Source organism: Orcinus orca, chromosome 5, assembly GCF_937001465.1.
Source record: "Orcinus orca chromosome 5, mOrcOrc1.1, whole genome shotgun sequence".
Taxonomy (NCBI): domain Eukaryota; kingdom Metazoa; phylum Chordata; class Mammalia; order Artiodactyla; family Delphinidae; genus Orcinus; species Orcinus orca.
The window spans coordinates 131,589,303-131,605,830 of NC_064563.1; the positions used below are offsets into that span (position 1 = coordinate 131,589,303).

Sequence of the window (16,528 nt, forward strand, 5' to 3'; positions counted from 1 at the left end):
ATAATGAAGTTATAGAAATAAAACAACATAGAAGTTAGGAGTTTAGGCTTTGGAGCCAGATTGCCTAAGTTTAAATGTCAACTGTTGCATTCACACATGGAGTGATACTGTTAAGTTACTCAACCTCTCAGAGCCTCGGTTTCCCTTCTAAGAAGTAGAAGATATACTTTTACCTACATTTTAGGATTTTGTGAGAATAAAATGAGGAAAGAACTTACCAAACTTACCAGAGTTTCATGTGTAGAAAAAAAATAAATTATAGGTATCATTATTAGTTTCTTTTTTCCTCAACTCCATGTCCCCCTATTCATAATACAGACTAAGCAAAGGACCTGGGCTGAGGTGTACATAGAATAGATTTATTCTGCCTCCTCATTCTGTACAGTTATTATAAGCAAACAGCCTGTGTAAGCACTAAGAAGCCTCAAGGTATTATTTAAAAGGAAAAGTTATAGAATACAGATAGCAAAGAATGTTATATGATGTACACACTAAGATAGTCAAAAGGGAGGCATAACCCAATTGAGCAGAGTCATACAAACAATATGCTTTTCCCATTACAGCAATATGATGAACTAGAAAAAGATAAACTTAACTATGTTCAGTAATGTAACACTGAGGGATAAAAAGAAAAGTAAATGGACTCTCGTTTTTCTTGAGAATTATCTGATAAGAATAATCTGCAGAAGGAAAGGGATAGGAATGAACATAAATAGAACCGAAGATAAATGAACATTGGATGAGCAAACATCTAGGATGCTTTAAACAACTAGAAGTCTTGTCTTTAGAATAAATTGTATATAATTGGATAAAGATTTTTATGAAAATGTAGAGATTGAAAAGGTTCTGGAAAACTGGAGAAAAACAAATGTCTTCCAGCATTCCAAAAGCGAAAAGAATGAATTCCACACTTAGCAGTATTATTAGTGGTAATAATAGTAATTGTGGTAGTAGTAGCAGCAACAGCAGCAGTAATAATAGTAGCTAATATTAATTGCATACTTACTATGGACTACCATAGTACATGAAATACTTAAATCGATTTTAACTTCAAAAAATTATATAAAATATGTATTATTATTCATATTCTACATATAAGAAAAATAAGGCTCAAAGAAGTTGAGTAACTTGACCAAAGTCATGAAAGTATGCAAATGTGGAGCAGAAATGGAACCCAAGCAGCTTGACTCAGGCGTCCTTGTTTTAACCCTGTTCAGTAATAAATATACTACATTTTTGAAGTGTATTTAACTTTAGTTTGCTGAGGCATTATGTTATAGATATCTAAAGTAAGTAATATGTAGGCTTTATTTGAAAAACAATTTTGAGAGAAATAGAATGCATCATAACTTTTCAATCTGTCTGTTCTATTTCTTGCTAAGAAATAATAATAATATGACATTTGGTCAAGGTGATTTGACTTGCTGACCAAACATTTGCATGGTGTCTTTATTGAATTTTGTGTTGTTTTATTTTCCAGCTAGTTGCTTCATGACTCCTTGACATCTCTAACAAAAACTAATAGCATGAAAAACAGTGATAAATTGGGATTGTCCAGCACAGTACCAAAGTTGATGCTTCAGCATATTTGTTGATGGTGTAAAGACTACAGTTATAATAAAAGAGCTCCACCCATTTCTTATGCAAATTATTTGATGACACAAAGACTAGGGAGCTACTACTATATTGTTTGGAAGTTAGTGGCCTATTTTTTAAAACAATTTTTTCTCTGCTTTCCTTCTGTACTTACCTTGAAGTCAAAAGACCGCTTCAAGGTGTTAGAAAGCCTGACTTCTATGAGTATGGAAGATTGGATATAGAATTCTAAATTGACAGTCTTTTACTTTCTGGATGTTAAAAATGCAGTTCATTAGTATCTGTTGAGAAGTATGCAATTATTTTCATGCTTATTCATTTGGAGGTAATGTGTCTTTTATCTCTGGATTCTTTAAAGATTTACTCTTTATAATAGTTTTTAGTAATTTGATAACAAGGCTCAATGGTTTTCCCTTCCTTTCTTCCTTTCTATCTCTTCCTTCCTTCTTTCTATTTATTTAATTTTTCACCTTATCTTTATTATTGACTAAGGTATAGGGTTGTAGTATGGAACATATTTTCAAACTCATTTCATATATACTTTCATTTTTGTTCTATTAATAGAGCCAAATTTGTCAATTTCACATAGTAGGTCTCCAAGGGATTGAACTGAATCAGCCTGAGAAATATTTTTCCCTACTCAGAGATACTCCTATGAAACAATTCAAAATTCCAAAGAAATATATAGGAGATTATACTATAAAAGCAAATAATAGAAGTTAAAAAGCATGTAATTACATATTTTACCTGAGCCAATTTTCTGCTGGATTTTTGAGAAAATTCAATACCTTATCTCTTGCAGAAACTCTGAATTTGACCTCTGCCATTCATTTGATTGTTCCTTCAGTAAGTTGCAAATATCACTTTTTATCTTATGAAATTTGTACTAATGTACTAACACTTTCTTTCCCACATTTCTTTTGTTCAAAGTATAGCAATACTTTACATTAAAATCAATTTGATTAACAGAAAGAAAAGGTTCTACTGAGATTTAACCTGTATCGCTATCATTACCAGTAACATCACCAAAGGCTCACTGAACTAGAATATAATATTAAAGTGCAACTTAGCATTATATGGAAAAATAATTATTATACTCAAATAAGGAATGTTTTAGATAGAGAAAATAGCTTTATTCAATAAGGAAAATTCAGTGGAAGAAGTAGAATGTACTTTAGACTTTGAAGTAAGTCAATGAAGTAATTTCTTACATTATAATTCAACTCATGGGCATAGGTAGATAATAGCTCTTTCAGAAATTCAAAAATTTAGGAGTTTAATTAAAAACATTTTCATTTGGGGTCATGCAGAATCTGATTATTATTTTTCTTATTCATCACATAAAGAAGGATCAAAATTTATTATCTTACTGAGTGAAAAATTATTTTGTAAAATAATTATAAATTATATCTTACTTTATAATTTGTACAATCTGCTCACACATTAAAAAATATGACACTTATGAAACAATATTCTCAAGAGCATAATGTTATATCTATTATAATTGAACTATTTTCTTGACTAAATAATTGATTTTGTGGTTTCTTTCTTTCTTTAGTCATTCTTTTTCTAAAAATGTGGTTCCAGCTACAAAATTTCATATGCCAAGTTCTGGAAAGGTATCTAACACATAAGCTCATACACAGCCTTATGAAAACATCTGTTTCATACAATACGATCTGTGAAAAATATCACATTTAAAATTCTGCATTCCTGAAATCGATAAAGGAAAGGTTTGTAGAATAGAATTTCTAGCAAGAAATGATAACATGGAAGGAGGCCGAAATTGGCTGAAATTGCTAATATAATCTAAAAATATGTACAGAGTAAGATGAACTAAAGCAAGATCAAAAGGGCAATGTTTTTATTCATTTTTTTTCTTCATACTTTTTAGAATTTTCTCATTTGTTTGAAGCAAAAGAAACTTTTTGGACCATGTCCTTTAAGGCCTGTTTCACTTGCTGTTCCTTAGGCCATAAACGAAGGGATTCAATAAAAGGGTAGCCAAGGTATTGAGCACAGCTACTCCTTTGCTTAAAGTCACTCTATCATTTGCTGATGGTTTTATGTACATGAAGATGCAGCTGCCATAAGAAATGGAAACTACAATCATGTGGGAAGAACATGTAGAAAAGTCTTTGGTCCTTAGCTGAGCAGGAGGGAATTTGAGAACTGTCTTGATGATATAACCATAGGAGAGAATCACTAACATCAGTGTGACCATCAGTGCCTTTCTTTTTTTCTTCCTTCCTTCCTTCCTTCCTTCCTTCCTCCCTCCCTCCCTCTCTCTCTTTCTTTTTTTCTTTTTTTCTTTCTTTCTTTCTTTTTCTTTCTTTCTTTCTTTTTCTCTTTCTTTCTCTTTCTTTCTTTTTCTTTCTTTCTTTCTTTCTTTCTTTCTTTCTTTCTTTCTTTCTTTCTTTCTTTCTTTCTTTCTTTTCTTTCTCTGTGCAAGATACGTATGTACATGCACACAGACAAAAATTCTTCAGGCTTGCATAGCCATATAGTCTTTCTTTTTTCTCTGTGCATGTAGGTTTATCCTGCTTGGAGTTTGTTGAGATTCTTGGAAATGTAGGTTGATAGTTTTCATCAAATTTAGAAAACAATTGGCCATTATTTCATTAAATATTTTTCTGGCTCCCTCTTCTTTCAGGCACTTCCATTACACGGATATTAAACCACTTAATATTGTTCTAGAAGTCACTAAGTTATTTATTTTTATTAGACTTTTCTCTCTGTATTTCATTTTGGGTGGATTCTATTACTATTTCCACTTTTAAGTCTCTGCTTTTCTTCTCTTCTCTCCTCTTTTCTTCTCATTATGCTTATGCTTTTCTTTAAATAATGGAGTACTTGAATATAATTATAAAGGCTGTTTTGACATGTTTGACTGCTAATTACATCATCTCTGACGTTGTTTTAAAATGTAAGTTCTTTTATTATTCAGTTATGACAAGGGCAATGGATCAAGAGACAATTGCCATTGAAAAGATAACTTGCTATATTCACAGTCTCAAGAGGAGGAGGCATACCACTCCATGAGGGGTCACACAGGGTCAGTCAGGAGGCAGTGAGAGTGAGGGGAAAACGTGGACACCTTTGTTGTGGTTTTTGTCGGAAATATAGGCGAGTTGGTATAAGAAGGTTTGGAGCTGGCTATTTTGAATAATTTGAGTAATGCATAAGGCTTGTCTCTAGCTGTCTGGTATCTGGCCCTGGGTTGATTAGGGCAGAGGAATAGTGGCCCTGAGTGAGAGAGCCTGAGAAAGAAGTTGGTTGGGGTGTGCACTCAGGATTTGTTAGTTTGCATGTGAAAGGTGTGTTTCCAGATAAGTCCTTTACTGTCTCTAGGAATTGGCTGACCCTGGAAGGGCCAGTCCCTCCAGGGTCAGCAAGGCCCCAAGACATCAAAGCATCAAATACAGAAACTAGAAAATGTTGTTGTTACAGATATCTCTGTATCCACATTTATACTGATTGATTTTTCTCCTAGTTATGGTAGTATCTCCCTGCTTCTTGGACTGTTTAGTACTTTTTGATTAGATGTTGAATATTGTGAAATCAGACTGTTGAGGGTCTGGAAACTTTTGTGTTTCTTTAAGAGTGTGACTTTTGTTTTGGTAGGCAGTTAAATTACTTGCAGATTAGTTTTATCCCTTTGATTTGTGTTTTAAGTTTTACTAGAATGGGTCTAAATAGATGTCACTCCAATAAGGTACATTCAGCCCTAATACCAAGGCAGAAATTTACTTTTCTTTATGGGATCATTTTTTTCTTTATTAATGAAAATCATGAATGCTTACAATACACTAATAACCGTACTAGAACTGTGCAACAAAACATGGAAAAGGTGAGACACTATTTTCTCATAAAACTGTTAAGTAGAGTTAGACATGTGAACTAAATGTTTGACTGACAATGGCATATGAAAAGTGAGATACTGTACAGATTTTTGGCCAATAATAAAGTACACAAATATGATAATACTTAAATTACAATGGATTCAGAGTAGTAAAGCCTGGAATAGTCTGGTAGGGCTTTACAAAAGGTACATGCTTTAGAATTTGAGTGTCTTTTATGTGTTGCTAGCCGAGTATTATTCTAGGTTGTAGAAATAGCATGACAGAACACATCCCTGGCTAGAAGGAGCTTATCATCTTTTGAGGGAGAAAAACAAGTAAATAGTACTACTAGAAGGATAATTTTTTGTGCTATGACAACAGTAGATATGTAAACTAGTTATTAGGCATCAGGGAAACCTTACAAGAGAAAGTTGTGTAAACTGAGACCAAATGATTACTAAAATTCAGTCAGATAAAGGAGCAAGAGTATAAGGAGAAGAGTTAGAAGTGATTCATAGCAGAGGAGATGGCATGAGTAAAAACTTAGTGGCACAAGAATAGTGAACATTTGTGGAATGAAAAGTGTAGTAGTTTGGTACTGCTGGAACATGGTACTTAGAAAGAATGAAATGTGGTCCATAGCAAGACTAGATAGGTAGACAGGGGCCAGATAATGGAGTGTTTGCAATATAATATGAAAGGGATTGTATCTTGACATGAGAGCAATGGGGTCACTCAAATTGTTTTCAGTAGTGAGTGTTATACATATGGAAAGATACATAGTTAATAAATCTATGAACATGAAGCTTAGGAGAAAGAGCTGAGATAATATTCAATGCTGAACCTTGAAGGATAAAGAGAAGATGCATCATGTGTATTACGTTGCTAGAGCTGCCATAGCAAAGTACCACAAATTGGGTGGCTTAAACAATAAGAACAGTTATGAAGGCTAGTGGTTTGAGAACAAGGAATTGGTCGGGTTTGTTCCTTTTGAGGGCTCTGAAAAGAAATCTGTTCCATTCCTCTCTCCTTGGCTTGTAGATGACTCTCTTCTCTCTGTGTCTTTACATTGTCTTCTCTCTCTACATTTGTATGTCCAACTTTCCCCTTCTTATAAGGACATCAAACATATTGGATGAAGGCCCAACTTAATGAACTCATTTTATATTGATTACTTCTATAAAGACCTTATACCCAAATAAAGTCACATTCTGGGGTGAGAAAAGCTAGGGCTTCAACGTATGAATATTTAAAGGACACTATTAAACCCATAAGACCATGCATATAAGAGTTGGAAAGGGAGAGTGACTAAGCTGTCCAAACACACATAATGGTTAGAGATAATTAACTCACATTCCTGTAGTTGCAACACCTATGAAGGAAAATAAAACAGTTAAACATAGGAAGTAAATAATGCTGACAGTCATTATAACATAATAGATTAGCTCTGAGAAAGTTATGAAGTAGAAAAATTTTGCATTGAGACATCTTTCTCTGCTGTGTTGAGAAATGATGATTTTTAGAATTCCACTGCCCATTTTGGTTTATAAATTCTCCATTTAAAAATGAATTACAGTTTCATCCCTCTAGGTGTTGGTTACTAGGATATAGGACCACTGATATTATTTTTGCCTTGTTACCAAATAAAGATAATGGTCATTTTTATCCACTTCTTTTAGCCTTTAAGTCAGGGTGTGATTAATAAAATTCCATGAATAACTTGATCACTATGAAATGAAATCTGCCTCACTACGTTTGCATTCAGTTGGTTACATCAGCTGCTGTTTCAAAGTTCTTTTCTCAGCAACAATAAAATACTCAGCCTTGATATTCCCATAGAGAATATAATGAATTCTTTTGACCTGGAGCTATAACTAATGGCAAAGTTGTAGAAAAATCACACCCATGTTAAAATAGATGCATTGCTCTTACCTCTAAAGAGACAAGCATTATTAAAAATGAAGTCATGTTTTAATAATTTTTCAGCTCAAGAATTAAGTGCTAATTTATTTCTTCCCTGAATTTGTTGAAAACTATTTTATTGCTTGAGGCAGTACTCAGGAAATCAGGATTCTGGATTTTGACTTGAGTCCACCATTTTGTATTACGTTTTTCAGTTTTTGGCTTCATTGTGTTTTCCCACAGCTTCCTAGCTTTCTGCATAAAATAGGCCAGTTAACAGGAGCCTTAACTATCTAAACTTTAATTACATAAGGAGAGACAGACTCGATTTGCTACCGTTCCTAAAAATTCTAACTTAGGACTGATGCCCATTCCCCATCAATTAACTGTGTCCAGGTGTGGAATCTTGGAGAAAGATACTGCCCATCTTGGGTCAGATAATGATTGCTAGAGAAAGCTATTATGGACAAGAGCTATGGAACTAATTGCACATGGGAGCACTCATAGGAAACATACGTATGGATTCAAAGGAGGTGAAATATGAAGAAGCAAAGCAATTTTCAGAAAACTGAATGTGCTGAGTAGATATCTCCTTAAATAGGTATCCTACAATTTTGTTTCTTTAAACCTTGATTAAATTATATATTCATTCCTAATTCATTTTCAGTAAAACCTTTTTGAGTATCTCTGTGGCTGGCACTGCTCTAGGGTTTGATATAAAACAATAAATAAAACAAAATCCATGACATCATGTTGCTTACTTTCTGGTGTGGGGTTAGCAGATGGGCAGTAAACAAATAAAGACATGAATTAAATACCTGCCCAATGGTGTAAGAACCATAGAGAAAAGTTAAAAAAGTAAATGGGGAGAGGAAAAACTAAATTGACAGTCCAGGTGCTGTGTTATATTTGTGATTAGCAAGACCTCTCTATCTGATAAGATGATATTTAAATAAAGACCAGAAAGAAGTGAAGGAGTGACCCATGGGGCTCTCTGAAGAAGGAACATTCTTGTTTCAGGAAATGGCATATTAAAATCACCTAAAATGAACAAAATTTTATTTTGTTCTTAATTTTTACTCCCTTTCCCTGTTTTATTATTATTTTGATGTCTTATTTTATATCATTTTTACTTTGTGTACCCCTTAACCACTTATTATAGTTATAGGTGATTTTACTACTTTTGTCCTTCATAAGTGGTTTTCAAAGTGGTTATATCATTACTTCTACTATATGTTTGCCTTTAGCAGTGAGGTTTTTTCTTTTACATATTTTCTTATTTTTAGCTATCGCCCCCTTTTTTTTTTTTTCCAGCTGAAAGAAATCCTTTTAAAATTCATTGTAAGGCCGGTTGGGTGTTGATAAACTCCTTAAACTTTTGCTTTATGGGAAACTCTTTATCTCTCCTTCAATTCTGAATGATAATCTTGCCAAGCAGAGTATTCTTGATTGGAAGTTTTCTCCTTTCAACACTTTAAATATATCATGCCACTGTCTTCTGCAAAGTTGCAGCTGAAGAATCAGCTGATGGTCTTATGGGGGTTCCTTTGTACACAACTAGTTTTTTTCTCTTGTTTTTTTTTAATATTCTTATATTTAAAATTTGACATTTTAGTGACAATACGTTTTGATGTGGACCTCTTTGGGTTTATCTTGTTTGGGACACACTGTGCTTTCTGGACCTAGATGTCTGTTTCCTTCCCCAGGTTAAAAGTCTTCAGCCATTATTTCTTCAAACATGTCTTCTTCCCCTTTGCCTCTCTCTTCTCTTTCTGGAACCTGTAAAATGAGAATGTTAGTATGCTTGATGTTGTCCCACAGGTCTCTTAAATTTCCCGCATTTTTAAAAATTCTTTTTTCTATTAGCTATTCTATTTGGGTGATTTCCACTACCTCGTCTTCCAGGTCACTGATCCATTTTTCAGTATCGTCTAGTCTGCTGTAGATTCCGTCTACAGTATCGTTCAGTTCAGTTACTGTATTCTTTGGCTGTGTGAGTTCTGTTTGGAACTTGCCTATATTTTCTACATCTCACTGTCTTCATCTTTTATTCTTCTGGGATCCATGTGCATTTTTTCATTTATTTTTAAAATCTTTATTGGAGTATAATTGCTTTACAATGGTGTGTTAGTTTCTGATTTAGAGCAAAGTGAATCAGCTATACATATACATATATCCCCATATCTCCTCCCTCTTGCATCTCCCTCTTACCCTCCCTATCCCACTGCTCTAGGTGGTCACAAAGCACCGAGCTGATCTCTCTGTGCTATGTGGCTGCTTCCCACTAGCTATCTATATTATATTTGGTAGTGTATATATGTCCATGCCACTCTCTCACTTCATCCCAGCTTACCTTTCTCCCTCCCCGTGTTCTCAAGTCCATTCTCTACGTCTGTGTCTTTATTATTGTCCTGCCCCTAGGTTCTTCAGAACTATTATTTTTGTTCACATACAGTATTTGTTTTTCCCTTTCTAACTTACTTCACTCTGTATGACAGACTCTAGGTCCATCCACATCATTACAAATAAATCAATTTTGTTTCATTTTATGTCTGAGTAATATTCCATTGTATGTATGAGCCAGATCTTCTTTATCCATTCATCTGTCGATGGACACGTAGGTTACTTCCATGTGCTGGCTATTGTAAAGAGAGCTGCAATGAACATTGTGGTACATGACTCTTTTTGAATTATGGCTTTCTCAGGATATATGCCCAGTAGTGGAATTGCTGTGTTGTAAGGTAGTTCTATTTTTAGTTTTTTAAAGAACCTCCATACTGTTCTCCATAGTGGCTGTATTAATTTACAACCAACCAACAGTATAAGAGGGTTCCCTTTTCTCCACACCCTCTCCAGCATTTACTGTTTGTAGATTTTTTGATGATGGCCATTCTGACTGGTGTGAGGTGATGCCTCACTGTAGTTTTAATTTGCGTTTCTCTAATGATTAGTGATGTTGAGCATTCTTTCATGTGTTTGTTAGCAATCTGTATATCTTCTTTGGAGAAATGTCTATTTAGGTCTTCTGCCCATTTTTGGATTGGGTTGTTTGTTTTTTTGATATTGAGCTGCATGAGATTGTATATTTTGGAGATTAATCCTTTGTCAGTTACTCCATTTGAAAATATTTTCACCCATTATGAGGGTTCTCTTTTTGTCTTGTTTATGGTTTCCTTTGCTGTGCAAAAGATTTAAGTTTCAATAGGTTCCATTTGTTTATTTTTGTTTTTTTTTCCATTTCTTTAGGAGGTGGGTCAAAAAGGATCTTGCTGTGATTTATGTCACAGAGTGTTTTTCCTATGTTTTCCTCTAAGAGTTTTATAGTGTCCAGTCTTACATTTAGGTCTTTAATCCATTTTGAGTTTATTTTTGTGTATGGTGTTAGGGAGTGTTCTAATTACATTCTTTTACATGTAGCTGTCCACTTTTCCCAGCACCACATATTGAAGAGGCAGTCTTTCTCCATTGTATAGTCTTGCCTCCTTTATCAAAAATAAGGAGGCCATAAGTGCGTGGATTTATCTCTGGGCTTTCTATCCTGTTCCATTGATCTATATTTCTGTTCTTGTGCCAGTACCATACTGTCTTGATTACTTTAGCTTTGTAGTATAGTGTGAACTCAGGGAGCCTGATTCCTCTAGCTCCCTTTTTCTTTCTCAAGATTTCTTTGGCTATTCAGAGTCTTTTGTGTTCCCTTACAAATTGTGCAATATTTTGTTCTAGTTCTGTGAAAAATGTCATTGGTAGTTTGATAGGGATTGCATTGAATCTGTAGATTGCTTTTGGTAGAATAGTCATTTTCACAATGTTGATTCTTTCAATCCAAGAACGTGGTATACCTCTCCACCTGTTTGTATCATCTTTAATTTCTTTCATCAGTGTGTTATAGTTCTCTGCATACAGGTCTTTTTTCTCCTTAGGTAGGTTTATTCCTAGGTATTTTATTCTTTTTGTTGCAATGGTAAATGGGAGTGTTTGCTTAAATTCTCTTTCAGATTTCTCATCATTAGTGTATAGGAATGCAAGAGATGTCTGTGCATTAATATTGTATCCTGCTACTTTACCAAATTCATTGATTAGCTCTAGTAGTTTTCTGGTAGCATCTTTAGGATTCTCTACGTATAGTATCATGTCATCTGCCAGCAGTGACAGCTTTACTTCTTTTCCGATTTGGATTCCTTTTATTTCTTTCTCTTCTCTGATTGCTGTGGCTAAAACTTCCAAAACTATGTTGAATAATAGTGGTGAATGTGGACAACCTTGTGTTGTTCCCGATTTAGAGGAAATGGTTTCAGGTTTTCTACCATTGAGAACAATGTTGGCTGTGAGTTTGTCATATATGGCCTTTATTATGCTGAGGTAAGCTCCCTCTACGCAGACTTTCTCAAGGGTTTTTATTATAAATGGGTGTCAAATTTCACTATAAGCTTTTTCTGCATCTATTGAGATGATTATATGGTTTTCCTCCTTCAATTTGTTAATATAGTTTATCACATTGATTGATTTGTGTATATTGAAGAATCCTTGCATTTCTGTGATAAACTCCACTTGATCATGGTGAATGACGCTTTTAATGTGCTGTTGGGTTCTGTTTGCTAGTATTTTGTTGAGGATTTTAGCATCTATGTTTATTAGTGATATTGGTCTGTAGCTTTCTTTCTTTGTGACATCTTTGTCTGGTTTTGGTATCAGGGTGACAATGACCTCGTAGAATGAGTTTGGGAATGTTCCTCCCTCTGCTTTATTTTGGAAGGTTTTGAGAAGGGTAAGTGTTAGTGCTTCTCTAAATGTTTGATAGAATTTGCCTGTGAAGTCTTCTGGTCCTGGGCTTTTGTTTGTTGGAGTATTTTTAATCACAGTCTCAATTTCAGTGCTTGTGATTGGTCTGTTTATATTTTCTATTCCTTCCTGGTTTAGTCTTGGAAGGTTGTGCTTTTCTAAGAATTTGTCCATTTCTTCCAGGTTGTCCAATTTATTGACATATAGTTGGTTGTAGGAATCTCTCATGATCCTTTTTTTTTCTTCAGTGTCAGTTTTTACTTCTCCTTTTTCATTTCTAATTCTATTGATTTGAGTCTTGTTATTTTCTTGATGAGTCTGATGGTTTATCAATTTTGTTTATCTTCTCAAAGAACCAGCTTTTGGTTTTATTGATATTAGCTATTGTTTCCTTCATTTATTTTTCATTTATTTCTGATCTGTTTTTTATGATTTCTTTCCTTCTGCTAACTTTGTTTTTTTTTTTTTTCTTTTTTTTTAATTCTTCTTTCTCTATTTGCTTTAGGTATAAGGTTAAGTTGTTTATTTGAGATGTTTCTTTTTTCCTGAGGTAGGATTGTATTGCTATAAACTTCCCTTAGAACTGCTTTTGCTAGGTTTCGGGTTGTTGTGTTTTCATTGTGATTTTTTTCTAGGTATATTTTGATTTCCTCTTTGATTTCTTCAGTGATCTCTTTGTTATTTATTAGTGTATTTTTAGCCTCCATATGTTTGTATTTTTTACAAGTTTTTTCCTGTAATTGATATCTAGTCGCATAGTATTGTGGTTGGAAAAGATACTTGATACAATTTTAATTTTCTTAAATTTACCAAAGCTTGATTTGTGTCCCACGAATGATCTATCCAGGAGAATGTTCCATGAGCATTTGAGAAGAAAGTGTATTTTATTGTTTTTGGGTGGAATGTTCTATATATATCAATTAAGTCCATCTTGTTTAATGTATCATTTAAAGCTTGTGTTTCCTTATTTATTTTTATGGTGGATGATTTGTCCATTGGTGAAAGTGGGGTGTTAATGTCCCCTACTATGATTGTGTTACTGTCAATTTCCCCTTTTATGGCTGTTAGCATTTGGCTTATATACTGAGGTGCTCCTATGTTGGGTGTATAAATATTTACAATTGTTATATCTTCTTGGATTGATCCCTTGATCATTATGTAGTGTCCTTCTTTGTGTCTTGTAATTGTCTTTATTTTAAAGACTATTTTTTCTGATATGAGAATTGCTACTCCAGCTTCCTTTGATTTCCAATTGCATGGAATGTTTTTCCATCCCCTCATTTTCAGTCTGTCTGTGTCCCTAGGTCTGAAGTGGGTTTCTTGTAGGCAGCATATATACAGCTCTTGTTTTTGTGTCCATTCAGCCAGTCTATGTCTTTTGGTTAGAGCATTTAGTCCATTTACATTTAATGTAGTTATTGATATGTATGTTCCTATTACCATTTTCTTAATTGTTTTGGGTTCGTTATTATAGGTCTTCTCCTTCTCTTGTGTTTCCTGCCTAGAGAAGTTCCTTTAGCATTTGTTGTAAAGCTGGTTTGTTGGTGCTGAATTCTCTTAGCTTTTGCTTGTCTGTAAAGGTTTTGATTTCTCCGTCAAATCTGAATGAGATCCTTGCTTGTTAGAGTAATCTTAATTGTAGTTTTTTTTTTCCCTTTCATCACTTTAAATATGTCCTGCCACTGCCTTCTGGCTGGCAGAGTTTCTGCTGAAAGATAATCTGTTAACCTTATGGGGATTCCCTTGTATGTTATTTGTTGTTTTTCCCTTGCTGCTTTTAATATGTTTTCTTTGTATTTAATTTTTGATAGTTTGATTAATATGTGTCTTGGCATGTTTCTCCTTGGATTTATCCTGTATGTGACTCTGCACTTCCTGGACTTGATTGACTATTTCCTTCCCCATATTAGGGAAGGTTTCAACTATAATCTCTTCAAATATTTTCTCAGTCCCTTTCTTTTTCTCTTCTTCTGGGACCCCCATAATTCAAATGTTGGTGAGTTTAATGTTGTCCCAGAGGTCTCTGAAAGTGTCCTCAGTTCTTTTCATTCTTTTTTTCTTTATTCTGCTTTGTGGTAGTTATTTCCACTAGTTTATATTGCATGTCACTTATCTGTTCTTCTGCCTCAGTTATTCTGCTATTGATTCCTTCTAGAGAATTTTTAATTTCATTTATTGTGTTGTTCATCATTGTTTGTTTGCTCTTTAGTTCTTCTAGGTCCTTGTTAAACGTTTCTTTTATTTTCTCCTTTCTATTTCCAAGATTTTGGATCATGTTTACTCTCATTACTCTGAATTATTTTTCAGGTAGACTGCCTATTTCCTCTTCATGTGTTTGGTTTTGTTGGCTTTTATCTTGATCTTTCATCTGCTGTGTGTTTCTCTGTCTTCTCATTTTGCCTAATTAACTGTGTTTGGGGTCTGCTCTTTGCAGGCTGCAGGTTCATAGTTCCTGGGTTTTTTTGGTGTCTGCCCACGGTGGCTAAGGTTGGTTCAGTGGGTTGTGTAGGCTTCCTGGTGGAGGGCATTTGTTCCTGTGTTCTCATGGATGAGTCTAGATATTGTCTTTCTTTGGCTTCTGTGTTTTGGGGTGTCTGTGAACTTATTATGATTTTAGGCAGCCTCTCTGCTAATGGGTGGTGTTGTGTTCCTGTCTTGCTAGTTTTTTGGCATAGAGTTTCTAGCACTGTAGCTTGCTGGTCATTGAGTGGAGTTGGGTCTTAATGTTGAGTTGGAGATCTTTGGGAGAACCTTTGCCATTTGATATTATGTGGAACCAGGAGGTCTCTGGTGGACCAATGTCTTGAACTCAGCTCTGCCACCTCAGAGGCATAGGCCTGACACCAGCCAGAGCACCAAGTCCCTGTCAGCCACATGAATCAGAAGAAAAGGGAGAAAAAATGAAAGAAAGAAAGAAAAATAAATTTAAAAAATTTACTAAAATAAAAATATTAATAAAAAAGTTAAAAAATAATTAGAAAAAGAATGAAAGAAAGAAGTGATCAACCAATCCAAAAAACAAATGCACTAATGATAGCAAGTGCTAAAACAATAGTTAAAAAAAAAAAAAGACAGACAGAACCCTAAGACAAATGGTAAAAGCCAAGCTCTACAGACAAAATCACACAAAGAAGCATTCCCATACACACTCACAAAAAGAAAAAGGAAAAAATTATATATATATCTATATTAAAAAATGGAAGAGAGCAACCAAATCAATAAACAAATCTACCAATGATAATAAACTCTAAATACTAAACTAAGATAATCATAAAACCAGAAACACATTAGATGAAGAAAGCAAACCCCAAGTCTACAGTTGCTCCCAAAATCCACCTCTTTAATTTTGGGATGACTTGTTGTTTATTCAGGTATTCCACAGATGTAAGGTACATCAAGTTGATTGTGGAGATTTAATCTGCTGCTCCTGAGGCTGCTGGGAGAAATTTCCCTTTCCCTTCTTTGTTCACACAGCTTCTGGGGTTCAGCTTTGGATTTGGCCCTGCCTCTGTGTGTAGGTCACCTGAGGGTGTCTGTTCTTTGCTCAGACAGGACAGGGTTAAGTCGCAGCTGATTAGGAGGCTCTGGCTCACTCAGGTCATTGCAAGGGAGGGTACAGAATCCTGGGTGATCCTGCAGCAGTAGAGGCCAGCATGACGTTGCAACAGTCTGAGGCACACCATATATTCTGGGGAAGTTGTCCCTGGATCACAGGACCCTGGCAGTGGCGGCCTGCACAGGCTCTGGGGAGGGGAGGTGTGGATAGTGACCTGTGCTTGCACACAGGCTTCTTGGTGGCTGCAGCAGCAGTCTTAGCGTTTCTTGCCCATCTCTGGTGTCCGTGCTGATAGCTGCAGCTCACGCCCGTCTCTGGAGCTCGTTTAGGCAGTGCTCTGAATCCCCTCTCCTCACGTACCCCAAAACAATGGTCTCTTGCTTCTTAGCAAGTTCCAGACTTTTTCCTGGACTCCCTCCCAGCTAGCTGTGGTGCACTAGCCCCCTTCAGGCTGTGTTTAGGCAGCCAACCCCAGTCCTCTCCCTGGGATCTGACCTCCGAAGCCTAAGCCTCAGTTCCCAGCCCCCACTCGCCCCAGCAGGTAAGCAGAGAGGCCTCTCAGGCTGGTGAGTTCTGGTTGGCACCTATCCTCTGTGCTGGAATCTGTCTGCTTTGCCCTCTGCACTCCTGTTGCTGCATTCTCCTCCATGACTCCGAAGCTTACCCCCTGCCACACCCCTGTCTCCACCAGTGAAGGGTCTTCTTAGTGTGTGGAAACTTTTCCTCCTTCACAGTTCCCTCCCAGAGGTGCAGGTCCCATCCCTATTCGTTTGTCTCTGTTGTTTCTTTTTTCTTTTACCCTACCCAGGTTCGTGAGGAGTTTCTTGCCTTTTATGAAGTCTGAGGTCTTCTG

At 35.4% G+C, this 16,528-nt stretch overlaps 1 non-coding gene across 1 annotated transcript; it reads right to left on the reverse strand.

Moving 5' to 3' along the window:
* Positions 1–293: 293 nt before the first annotated feature.
* On the reverse strand, positions 294–424 carry LOC117199337 (small nucleolar RNA SNORA51). Its single transcript, XR_004480564.1, has one exon. It is a non-coding gene; the product is annotated as a small nucleolar RNA SNORA51 (small nucleolar RNA).
* Between the last annotated feature and the right edge of the window lie 16,104 nt (positions 425–16,528).